The following is a 13,385-nucleotide window of genomic DNA, read 5'->3' as shown; positions in this document are numbered from 1 at the left end:
AGAACATGCTATATTCCATATGTTGCATGCAAACAAATAAAATGATGTTACAATCATTCAAAGAGCAATTAACAGTAAAATTGGTAATGTAGTAATAAATGCAACATTTTTACATATGTACTTGACAATGAAATTTATGGACTACTTAATCTGCTTATTCAAATGCCTCTTTTAAAATTAAGCACTGTAAGCGCATTTTTTAAAGAACTATATTCTTGAAATATAAGACATGATGTTTATTAAATATACGATTGGTTACGTCATAATATAAAACATAAAACATGTGTTCTTGTCTTTTATAAGTTGAAGCTGAACACTGCTGCTACGTTTATAGTGCAGTAGGCACTGGGTTAGCAATTCATCACAGTACTAACCTATCATGATTAGATTTCTGCTAAGTACACAGAAACCAGAGAAGCTAAACCAGTGAAACTATGCAAATTTCCCATAAAAAGAGCGTTGACCTTACTGTAAAGTGACAGTCGTCATACAATTTTACTTCCCTATATTCCTGATATTCAGTCATTCTCTTTGCACACAATTTTGGCAAAAGCCGACATAAAGAAATGTTTTGGCTTCATTACAAAGAATTTATTAAGTTAGAATGGGCGAGTCACTGCTCTTCTATAGCACATGGCAACCCTGCCAGATACACTGTAGCACAGCTGGTCATGAACAACTGGGAGACCATATGGTTGTGTTTGGACTGGGGGATTTGTGGAGTTTGGGAATAAGCCCATCTGACATACACAGGGGAGCGGGGAATTTGTCCCTGTCAATTGCAATTATTAAAACCAACCCGTAGGCTACAGTAGTTCTGTGTTTCAGTTGCATTTGCTTTTTTGCTAAATTTCTTAATGCTCTGGTTTGTTAAGGTTTGGCTTATGGCCCAGAGTAGGACACAGAGCTGCTTGTGTTGTCTTTTCTACACATGTAAAGTTAATTCAGAAGGCTCAGACTATTAGGACTGCCACAAAGTCATTTTAAGTGGGACAGCGCTGTTATTTGACAGATTTGTCATGCAGATACTTCACTTTCTAAAAAACTGCTAACCACTACTTTTATCAGTTAATTTCATATAGCACATGTGGCTTTACTGTAGTGCTGATTGACTGATTAGACATCAGCACCAGTTACTGATGGGAGGGCGAAGCATTGCGGTTTGTTAGAGAAGACAAGAGTGAGCGGCAGATAGGTAGAAAACAGGGAAGCAGGAGACAAAGAGACAGAGGGAAATAGCGTGAAAGACGGTGATAGGATGAGAGACGATTTTGCTTTGCTCTGTGTTATACTTTGTTTACTCAAGATCCCCTCACATTTGACATGTGCCTTGCTCTATTCTCCGCTTCACCAAGTTTAGCCTCTCGTTCCCTCTGACAGCTAGAATCAGGGAGGCCTAAGGGGTGGACACACACTCTGACAACAAAACATAGAGATGGGAAAATCCAAAAATCACTGATCTGCACCTCTTTAGCTGTGCTACATTTTTTATCCAAGCAGATTTTTAAATAGTGCGATCGCGCTGGAAAAAAGTCACTGTAAATAAAGGTTGAGGGCACCTTTGTTGAGACGGTTCACTGAACTTTGTCAATTTGAATAATCGTCACTAACCCATTCTACTTACTCTTACATTACACCGTCTTCGTGGTCAGCACACACTAAATGTAACCTCACTCGTTTTATGCATTAACTTTTCAATTAATTATTTCGTTGTAATGTTCTCAAACTACCACTCGGTAGCTCATTTTCATCATGCATTTCACATCAACGACATCATAAGCACTAATAAAGGGATTTTTTATATCCATGCATGCTTTCCGTTTCAGTGTTTAATCACTAAATTTGGAACAAAGCCGCAGTTTGATTGACATTATCAAAGCATGTTTTGATAAAGTGCAATCATTTCTTGCACTAATGCGACACGAAAAATACGATTCTATACCTGCTAGTATATGCTTCGTGTTCCTCAGAAGCAACTGCATTAACGCTCGTGCTGTTTGCAAGTGTTTAGGTAAAACAAGACTTATCCTTTATTAATTAGTGTTATTCTTACAGAACAGTTGGGTGCGGTATACAGCAGTGTGCTCTGCTATTCTCAGTATGTTCTATCTCGAACTTAAACTAATCATACTGCCTAAAGCTGACTTTTCTGTGGTTGCTGCTTTATTATCTCCCTCAACTTATCTTTCACCCATTTTCTCTGACTCCCCCTCTTTTGCTCTTTTGCTCACTGTTTCTCTTTTTCAGTCTCTACCCCCGTTGCATTTAAATGCATTTGGGTCAGCAGTTCTGCCTCGAAACTCTGTGAAGAGTGTATTTTTCAGTGCTCGGCTTTCTCTCACTTCGGTTTCACCATGTAATTGCTCTATTTAACGTGGCTTACCTATATGAATTAATTTTCTATATGTCTTGCACATTCATATAGGTCATTCACAGGGTGCTGGTGAGTAAATCTGGCAACGCAACCTTATCAGACTGTTCAGTGCTTAGATGGGTACGTTCTAGTGATGAGTCACAAGGAAATGGGGTCAGTGCCATTGTCATATCGATGTTCCCATGAGCATCGCTGTCTGACCCTCCTTAGTTCTCTGTAGAGTTTCTTTTCCCCCCAAGCAGAGTGACAAAGTGTTAGTGATTCAATGACAAGGTCATGGACCCTGGTCTTAGCATCAACAAGCTCTTTGTCTGCCCCTGTGGCCACTGGCCATTGTCCTGGCATCATTGTAGAAAAGAGTAACCAACGAGAAGAAGCTCTGGTATTTCCTAGTGTTGTCACAGTTTGAACTGAGAAAATCTCCACAGTGGCAAGGATTAGAGCACCTCCTAAGTAGAGAGGCTTTTGTATCATAAAGGTCTTAGTAGACCAGATCACCTGAGGTAAGATTCCTCTCGCTATAACTAAACAGAGCAGTGCGAAGCGACACGATCAAAGATAATGCACTGTGAGAGATTCCTTCTCATAGCTCCACAGCAAAGTGAAAGAAACAGTATATACTTCATCAGCACTTTACCTTGACAATGTTTTCTTTTGATGTCTTTCTCCCTGACTTATGAATTAATTTAGCAGAACTGCTGTTTGAGAGAAATATGTCACAGAAAAGAGAACACGAGGAGGAAATGGAAGGGGGAGGGGTGGAGATGGAGAAACTGCACAGGGGAATAATTCGGCTAATGGAGTGACTGTTTGGATATTCAGCAGAAGTAGGAATGGAGATTATGATCTCGCAATTAGCGTAACAAGGTTTTATTGATTGGCTGCTGCTGTAGCGTCTTTACTGCCAAGACTCTGCATGTGGCTTTAACATGCACAGTGTGTGTAGCCCAGCCAGTCACACTAGTTCTACTACTACACCACTACCAGAGCAGAATCTAGCTCGGTGTTACCATCGAGCCACGGCCATTTCCTGATCATCAAAGCTGAAATATTATGGATTGTCGAGTTGAAAGCCTGATGATAAAGTGGACTACATTTGCATTTTCCGCTCACTTTTAAGTTAATGCACTGCCCTCCTTCCCCTTTGAGTGAAAAGCAGGTATAAAAAGGCAGCTTCTGATAGCGAGCAATTTGAAAGTTTGTCTGCCTGTTTTACATGCTCGGAGTTCGAATGATGTTTTCATGGTAAGTTTGATGCAATTTCTCATCTCACTTACTATTTTGTAGCTCATTGCTGGCAAGGATTATGGAAGTCCCATGGGTGTTGTAATTGTAATTAGAGAGGTGACTGCCAACAGCAGATCTGTTAGACATGTTAGACACGGAGAACTAGACAAAGATCGATGGAAATATTTTTATTTTTGTTTGGTTGGGGTTTTTTTTAGGACAGTCAGCAGCTGTGAACATCATTATGTTTATTAAACAAGTTGTCAGATTAAACTCATAATGGGGCTTTTGTGTGATTTTTTTTTCATCTCGTGTTTAATGAGAGATTTATTGGCATAAGAGCTCTTGTTAACAGATCTGAACAGATATGCCTGTCACATATTCTGGTGCTTAAACTTGCAGGAACTCCCCCCTTATGAATATGATTAAGTCCTTCTCTAAAGCTCCCTTGTGTCTCTCATCTTCCACCATATGTTTCTGATGAGCCATTGTAGAACATGATCCCATAGTCTTTTATGTCCAACCTTTGACAAATCTATCACCTCTTCCCTCTATGCTCTGAATTAAAGGCCCATTCCACCTTTCCAGTTTAGATGAATAATTCTCTTGTTTGGCAGCAGCCCAAAGCCCAGCCAGCATGTCTGGAACCTTGGTGGAGCCTGATTGGTCCGGTTCAGTCGTGTGTGACTGACAGGAAGCCCGCTGATTGGGGGAGACCGTATCTTTGGATCGTTGCACTGATTAAAGCCTCTCGGCAGCATTTTGTACACTCCCGCCGTTCGGGGTCCCCGCACTAGCGCCCTGGCACTGCTGGTCTGAATTACAGCTTGGTCGCATTAGTCTGATTTACAGCTTCCTCCTGCTGTTTAGATTGGAGTTGGGTACCAGAATGGCAGGCTCCTCCTCTACTACACTTCCACCTGCCCCCTCCTCTTCCTATTGATTCCCCTACTTTGTGCTTTACCCTCTACCCATCACCCCAATATCTCTAACCCTTTTTCTTCTGCCTCTTTTATCCCACCTCACCTGGTTTACTTTCCTTTTGACTCTCAATCCTCTACTAGTTCTTCTAGGTCACCCTTTTCTTCTTCCCCGATCCCTCAATTTTGCTTTTTTTTTGCCTTCATTCCACTTCCCAATAAACTGTCCTCATACTCCATGTACACCCTTGTACTTGTCCTTCTTTTCAAATGTCCCTCTAACCTCTGACAACATCCCTTTACCTTTCCTACCCAGCAGATCTCCCTCTCGCTCTTTCTCCCTTTCGCTCCCTCACTGCATCTTTTGTGAAAATGAAAACAAAGAGCAGCCTGCCAAAATATTTCTATAGCCATTCGCTGACGAAGCAGGGAGCGGAGACAAAGCAAAAAGATGTGCAGGCATATTTGTCGCGGCAGCAGAAAGATGGAAAGCTCTGTCCCCGTGGCCTTTTTACAGTCATTTGGAAACTCCCCACCTCTCTCTCCTCTCTCTCTTGCCCTGTTTAAAAGCCCTCTGTTTGAAATACTCATCTGACATGGCATTATATATAAATGCACAGCTGTGTATTTGTATAAGGGCCTCGCTCTGCTAAGCTGTCCGTCCCCATGTTGCCCTAGGTGATCAGATGAAACTAATGCGATTCAACTTTAATGTGTTTCTGCAGGCCTTTCACCCAACTGGATAAAACAATAAGGAACAAACACCCACTCTTGCTAGGGTATAATAGAAATTGGGAAATGCAGTGTCTAGTCAGCCTTTTCATAACTGTTTTTTATTTGTATTTATTCATTTATTTTTAATTTTTTTAGTAAAGTTTCCCATGAATTGGTTTTTCCTCACGGCTGTGAAAAAAGGTTATGGGTTATTATAGAGGAAAATGTACCATTCAGCCACAATTCATTAACAAAATACCTGGTTAATTATTGATGCAATATCTTCAAGGTATGAAAAAAGCCCAGACTTGCTATCGATCTATGTTGACTTATTTCCTGTGCTTAGAGAAAGTAGAAATGAGGTGGTACAATTTCTCTTATTAAACTAGTTAAACAGCGCACAGCAAAAATGTTGGTACAAAGCCTAAGGCAAAAAGGCTTTTATAGTTTTATATTAAATGTATTTGTGAGTTGGTTTTATCCCTCTATGTAGTGCTGTAGGGTGGGGTTATAGGAAACACAGTGGGCAAGAGCAGAACACAGACCGCAAAAGCCAGCACACAATCTAACCCTCTCTGTAAAAATGTACAGCGGATTGACTGGACAACAAGACACAGGTGGGAGCACTGCACTGGGGCCATAATTAACCACCCCACACTCACTGTTCTCAATGAGGGAAATTACAAAGGAAGGAAGATAAAGACAGGAAGTAAATACAAAAACATGACACACGATAGCTATCAAAGTAAAACAGCCAAAAGCCAAATAATAAGGATGCACTAAGACAGGTTAACAAAGAAAGCACCAAGACATGGATGAGATAGAGGAAGGAGAAAACAGGGAAACACTGAGATACTGGACACGAAAGAACATTAGAAGAAAATTAGAAACTCTGGAAAGAGAGACACATTCAAATATGAACTGATTACTCGACAAAAAACCCTAGATCCCTTTGGTTATCGCAAATACTCCCATACACAATGACTAATATGCAGAGAAACTAACAGAGGAAAGTTGGACTGGGCGTGTTAGGTATTGTAGACAAATATTCAAATCATTATTTTTTTTTAACTCATGGTAGTCCCAGAAGTTAAGTACAAATAAAAATATACATTTATTTGACAGTTTAACTGTTACTTTAATTACATGCATTTCACTACACCCGTAGCCGCCGACAGCTATGGTCAAGCTCTGACTGTTGTATATAAACAACTTAGCTGTAAAACTGTGGCTCTATTCATAACTTTATTCATAAATAATTAAGCTACTGTTATTGCGCTTTATGCATGAATGTTGGATTTAGTTTACTTTATGACTCTGCAGACATTTAATGAACTCCTGCAAAGATCTGTGAGCAACTAATATCATTTTAGCTCCTGTTAATACTTCGTCACATCAGAATATAGAACCAAACACCTGACAGGACTAAACATAACCTATGTTTTGTCTTGTGCAATGTTTATGGAACAGTATGTGCCGTGATCTAGCAATAGGCTTGATGTTCAAATTCTGTCCTGCAAGCATTTTCAACTTGAGTGTTTTTCATAAGGGAGGAGCTTTGATGCTTCCCTTGATTTTGTTGCAAGATTTGTTTAGTCAGCATGATAGCAGTAGACTGATAGTGAAAGCATGTGGCATGTAATGAGAACTGGAAACACTGTACTAATCTGGGTTAGCACTGAACCAAACATACTTAAAAGAGTAACTTCTATATCTGAATTTGTTGCCAACTTATGACCAAGAATTAGTATTCACATTAGCATCTCGTTGGGGTTGCACACATTAACAGTACAGCTTGCTAAGAGTGACTATGCTAATATCCTGAGGTTTAATTAATATAAATAAACTGGCATAAAGCTTGTGATAGCTGCTTGAGCTGATATCCCTGTGTTGATGTTGTTTTTGGATCAACATACTTAATGTTGGTCAAGGTTCAATATTGCACGTGACCAGTTCTGAGTGGAGATCAGCAGTTTTTTGTGTTTTTTCATGTCACAAAACTATGACATCATATGGTAGCAATGTGATTGGTAACTTGTAGTGCTGAACCTGGACCAACATGAGTTATTAATGATCCAGGGACAACACTAACACAGGTATAGGCACCATGTTAATTTAGTGCACACAGCAGCTCGCAATTATTAGATAAGCCTAAATGTTTGCTCTTAGTGTATTTTGTCATGTAATTGGCAAAATTGTTGCTTGATGGCATATTAATGGATTAAAAGCCTGTAGTTATCAGAGTATACTTCAGAGTCAAGATACATGAAACTATCATCAGAGACATTGAATACAGTAGAATCCTGAATTGAAACCTATGGGAGAGTTTGTTAATAGCAGAGGTGGTGGTAGAAGTATAACTGAGGGTGGGAAAAGAAGCTTTTTAAGAGTTTACTTTGGGGTAAAGTTGGCCATTGGATTTTTTAAAATTCAGTTTTATTACCTGGCAACCACTAAAATTAAAGTAAATTAGGATAATGCTTCAAAAAAGAATAAGCACCCAGAGGCGTTTCAAGATGGCTGCCCAGTGGCAAGACTTAACGGCAGTTGGTGTAAAATAAATGACTTGAGGCTGTGTTAGAGAAACTCTAGGAGCTCACCAAAATCAGGTAGCTGCCTTCTGGATCGACTGACTGACCGGCACGCAGCCTAGTTAAGGCTAGCATGTTCTTGTGTACATGTAACTCCTTTTGTGGACACTTTGGTGATACATGAAGTATGACTTGCAGAGCAGAACTCTAGTGAGAGACAGGAAGGTTCATTGACCCTGGAGAGCTGTCTCCTCCACTCTCCTCCATTCACAACCAGCCTCTTATTAACAATGGCACCAGGAGTACGACGGTCCAGATGTTATTCTCCTGCTCCCACCAGCTGTGCCAGCCTCCAATACACAGCCTCATTGACTCTGAACCAGCGAGGCAAGACACTTAAGAACACACTGACACCGGACTCACACAGAGTGTGCAATCGCTTACAGTAGGTTTTTGTTTTGAAAAGGGGGATTCCTAAGAAATGTTCACAAAAGCATTTAAGAGCTGAAATGACACACACATGGACACACAAATGCCATATGCACTCTCACCCACCACATGCTCTTTACACCCCCTTCTCGTGGTGTAGAGTTAGCAGCAGAGTTATTTGTGGGTGACAAGATCCTAACAATTCTGAGAATAATGCACATTTGTTTGGATGACTGCGCCATCAGCACTCCCTTTGTTATTTTGAACATTGTTAGAGTCAGTTTGTAAGGATCCATCAACGCTTTATTCTGCTGGGGTTTTTTTTTTTTTGTCCATTTACTTGTTCCTATAACAATAATTAGTTTTGTCATTCAGCCACAGTAGCACTATTGTCCACCTCCTAATAATGATTTTTGACAGCGGGCACAGAAAAGTAGATAACTGAAGAGTCATTAAAAATTAAAAAACAGTTGACTGGCTGCTGTTTTGGGCCTTGTCGAGTCTCTCTGCTTCTTTGACGTAGTCGTAACTCAGCAATACCTGTGGCTGTTGTTAAGTGTTGTTGAACAGGCGGTGGTGTGCCAATGAGAAAAGCTGAAAAGGCTCGGGTGTTTACGAGACATGGCTGCTCCCAACATGAAGCGACAGAGGGACTCTGGAAATAATACTGTATGTGTGTCAGTATAACATTGTAATTCTAAATTCACACTGTCACACAATAAGTTTGCTTGGGATTCTAATTTGAAAAGTGGGATTCATCTCTTTCCCCATGCAGCTTGATTTTCTGCTTCTTCCTCTCCGGTTCATCCTTTCTCCTCTCACTCTCTCCAGCCCTCTTCTCCACCCACACACACCAGTATCAACATCAGCATCACTCTAGATGACTATTGGGAAACCTGAGCTATCTTGTGCAACCATGGTTTACTTTTTCCAGCTGCACATACTGGGGATCACAGTTTTCACTGTATGGCATCTGCATGTCATTACCACAACAGGGTCCTGAACTCTTTCTGTTTCCAACAGCAAATACAGATATTTTCAAAATAAATATCAGCAAACAACTCAATTTGACACTAACACTTTTCTATTTTATCATGTTTGACAGCTATTTAAGAAAGATTTTATTGTTGTGTGTCAATTGAAAGTTCAGCAGCAATTATGTGGTTCTTATAGTTGACAGTGCTTCTCCATTAGTTATCTCTTTTGCCAATATTAAGTGTTTTTTGATAGTGAAGAAGAAATAGAGACAGCAAGAGCAAGGAAGGTCAGTAGCACATTTTTATTGGATCAAATTAATATGGAACAACCCCCCAAAAAAATATTAGCCTCAGAGGGCAGTTAGTTACTCGGCACTTCCATCCGTTTGCAGGATAAAAAGAAAGCATATGAGAAACAGAAAGAAACAGAGGTACAAGGGAGATTGTGTTTGTTATTTGATAAAGCCTCCCTTATAACCTCAGCATGTTGTGCAATAGCGCTGGCTCTCCTTCAACTCCGCGGCGTGCCACTTCAAATTAGTCGCTTGTGGAGAGGGTCTGCCCCATCTTTGCAAAATGCATTAGTACACCACTCAGAGCCTCATACAGCCTAGGGTTAAACACAAATTATATCATTTCTGTCATCCAATCAAATCAGAGCGACCTCTTGACCTGCGAGATGAGTCAAATGCATAATGAAATATGACATGACACAAAAGCTCTGATTCTAATCTGTTCTGACACGCGATCAGATGAGGATGACCTCCTGACCTTGACTGACAAGTGAGACGGGCACTTGGAACAGGATATATGAAGGAAGAAAAAGGGAAACTTAAAAGGAAAGGGGAGAAACACGTGCAATTAGAAAGGCTGGTTTGAGTCAGTGGTAGGTTAGTTAGTAATCAGCTCAGGGTCTGGGGTGAATAGGGCCATCTGCATCTTTTGACTTTAGACAGTTGGTGCTCACCTTAATTATTCTCTCCATATTTTCCTTTCTTCCCATTTGTTTCTCCGTGGGGTTTATGTCTTTGAAAGGGTTTATTTCCTCTCTCCTCACCCTCCTGTGCCACTCATTCACTGAACACATCCCAAGTACAGCATCTCAGTCCCCAGAGTTCCTGTTATGATTTCTGAACAGTAAAATACTGACAGATAAATAAAGCAGCTGGGCTGTTTTAGAGGGAGATGAGATGACAGAGGGATGGATAGGAAGGGGGCTGATCGGGGTCTAAGGAACGTGGAATAGGGCCAGAACTATTGGGGCTTCACAAGGGACAGAGCTGAATGGGCAAGCCAAGAGAGGAAGAGGAAAGTGAAGGTGTAGGGTGGCTGTAACTGGATCTCCTGCCCATTTCCATTCCCACTCTTGTAAGATATAGTAGCAGAGGAACAGCTATGGCTTTAATTAAGCCTGAGTTGAAGGAAAGAGATGGATAGATTAAAGAAGACGCTAAGAGAAACAAGAAAGGGTATCAACAACAGCAAGCCAAGAGTTCACAGCTCTTAGATTATGTGTTTGAAAATAACTGATCTCTGTTGTCAGACAAGCATTATTTGCCTTTGCTGTATTACATTAAAACAAGAGCTTTGTGTACACTAGTAAACAGGATCATTTTTGAATATACAGTATAAGCCTCCTTTTGCGAGAGCAGTGACAGAGGGAATAAAAAAGTTGATGCTCTTAAATTCATCCCAAAGATAAATCCACTGTTTTCTTCATAAACCGGACTGCATGGAGTGAGAGATAACAAGGCCTTACTTGGCTTGCAGAGTGCTGCACGGTGAATTTTGGGAAGGTGTCAGAACGAAGAGTGCCAGAGGTGATGGAAGCAGTGATGTATGGGTATTTCAAGCATAAATCACTGCTTTGACAAAGCTCTTCAATAAGCAGATAAGTCCATATTAGCGGCGAGACAGATATGTCATCGTCTGTCTCTGAGCCGTCGGTCCCACCCTCTTTGCGAAACAGACGTTGACTTGGGAGGACACCGGACTCTTTCGTCCATGTGGAACGCAAGGATCCGGTCTGAAAACACAGCACTTACTGTGTCACTTGACGTCATGCTAGTGGAGATATTCCCAGTCTGTGGCCCACCTGTCAAAATAATGTTTGCGTCATGAAATTCCTTTGATTTCAAGACGAAGCTAAAAAAAGCAAATATTGTGAATACAGCTGAAAATAATGTTTAATGTCATTATTATCTTGTCATTATGTGTCAGATTTAAAATGCTAAAAAACAAAGAATATTTAGAGTTGTCACTGAAAGAGGACAATTAGTTAGTTATCAAAATAAACAGTAGTTTATTATCTGTCAGTTGCTGCTTAATAGCCTGATAATTTTATGCCAGAGCAACATTATGCCAGGAGGTCCAACATTATGCTATGTAATGTTGAAAAAGGTAAGTAGCTTTTAACCGAACATATGAATTGCAATTGACAGATGAGAATTTTAAAATGGATGTGCAATTTAATATTAAATGGGCAATGTCCCAAATCCTGATTTCTACAGGCATCATAACAATAATCTAATAAGTACAAGAATATAGAGATAATGAGCCATTAGCCACAGTCAATATCATCTCCAGAAGGCCTTGAATACTCAGGCAGTGTTACAGAGGGAGGGAGAGATCTGTGCCAAATAAAAGACAAGCTGGAAAGCTCCCCAATCAATGTTATTTTCTCTCTCAGTCCCAGACCAACTGTCTATTCATCTGTTTCTTTCAAATGAAAGGTGTGCTGGTATGTAACACTTACAGTCGAGAGATCTGTCTCTTAATTAAAATGTTACAGATTGCATTCGCTCGCACTGAAGACAACATACTGTGTATTGGAAATAATGTTCCCTATAGTGTACCGCATTGATCAGATGAGGAAAATAAAGCATGGTGAAAAACAGAGTGTTGAAAATAGAATCTGCTGCTTTTTGAAGGAGAACAGCCCCGACTATTGAAAGTAAACCAATGATGAGTACCTCAGAGGAAAAAAGGGAAAAAAACAGGGGCTGCATGTTTGAAAAGCTACTTCCATACTAGGACACATGCTGGTCTATACGATCCATCATATACATTGCCTTGGTTTGGATTTTACTTTCAAAGAAGAAAAGAGTATACATTAGCCACAGTGTACATGTGGCTCTGTACATGCAATCTCATTCTGAATAGAGGCATATGAATAATTTATCTTGCCACAATCCAACTGGGAATGTCCTTGGTATTTACATTTTATCATCAAGGGCACTGGATGAGCCTTCATAGCAATCCAACACATGACACATCTTCTGTCCTTGTCCCTCTGCACAATCAAAGGCAATAGATGTGACCAGAAAAGTGTTTCTGTAGCTTGGATGTAGATTAATTTACTGAGAAAACAAAAGATTGATAAACACGCTACATGATGACTAAGCATGGTGGTCTTTAGATTACATAGTCTACTACAGTCAGAGTGAAGCACATGGTGGCTCAGAGGGACTCGCACAGGGACTCACTTCACACAATAGCTCCAATGTTTACAACAGACAATTTAGTTTCCTTCCAACAATTATGAGGGAAATTGAATCTCAGGAAATGTTCGTTTTCTTGTCCATTAGACCAAACAATAACACTATCCCCAAAGGTTTACAAAAACATCTGTCTTCAAAGGACAGTCCAGAAAATTAATATCAACTTGCTTGCAGGCTATGTCAGGACAAAGTAAATCAAATTGAGGCAATCGTTTACTAAATGTTACGCCAAATGAAAAGAAAGAGAGAAAAAAGAAAGAGGATTAATTCTAAGTGTGTCTCTATACTCTTGATTCAACAGTGAAAACCTCCTGTTTTTGCCATTACGCTTAAGATGTGTGCTTTAGACTTTTCTTATTTCTTCTTATTGACATTCTTATTGTTGCAAAATTAAATTTATCTCATGTGGCTTTGCGCTCGTTGCTGCACGTGGGATTTAAATAGAAAAACTGTCTTGGGTTTTTTCATTCCAAGGATGTAAAATGCTTATTCATACTACTTTATCTGTAATTGATGTGCTCAAAAATTACAAAATAGGCCATTGCACTTACCTTGATACTAAAACAGGGTTGAGAGAAAAACAAGAAAAAAAGCGCCCCGTATCCTTTCTTCTTCCTTCCATCTCCACATGCCCCTTATTTTCTAAAAGTATCTGTTTGAGAGATAAATGACCGCTCTGCTGCCGAGGATGACAGCCTACACAAAGATGATAT

The 13,385-nt window shown here is 40.1% G+C and overlaps 1 protein-coding gene across 5 annotated transcripts in view; it reads left to right on the top strand.

Annotated features, from left to right (window-relative positions):
• tox2 (TOX high mobility group box family member 2) overlaps nt 1-13,385 on the top strand; it is a 103,458-nt gene that overhangs the window by 61,948 nt on the left and 28,125 nt on the right. The window lies entirely within an intron of this gene.

The sequence above is a fragment of the Maylandia zebra genome, linkage group LG5 (assembly GCF_041146795.1).
Source record: "Maylandia zebra isolate NMK-2024a linkage group LG5, Mzebra_GT3a, whole genome shotgun sequence".
NCBI lineage: Eukaryota > Metazoa > Chordata > Actinopteri > Cichliformes > Cichlidae > Maylandia > Maylandia zebra.
This window is presented reverse-complemented; position numbering and strand designations above follow the sequence as displayed.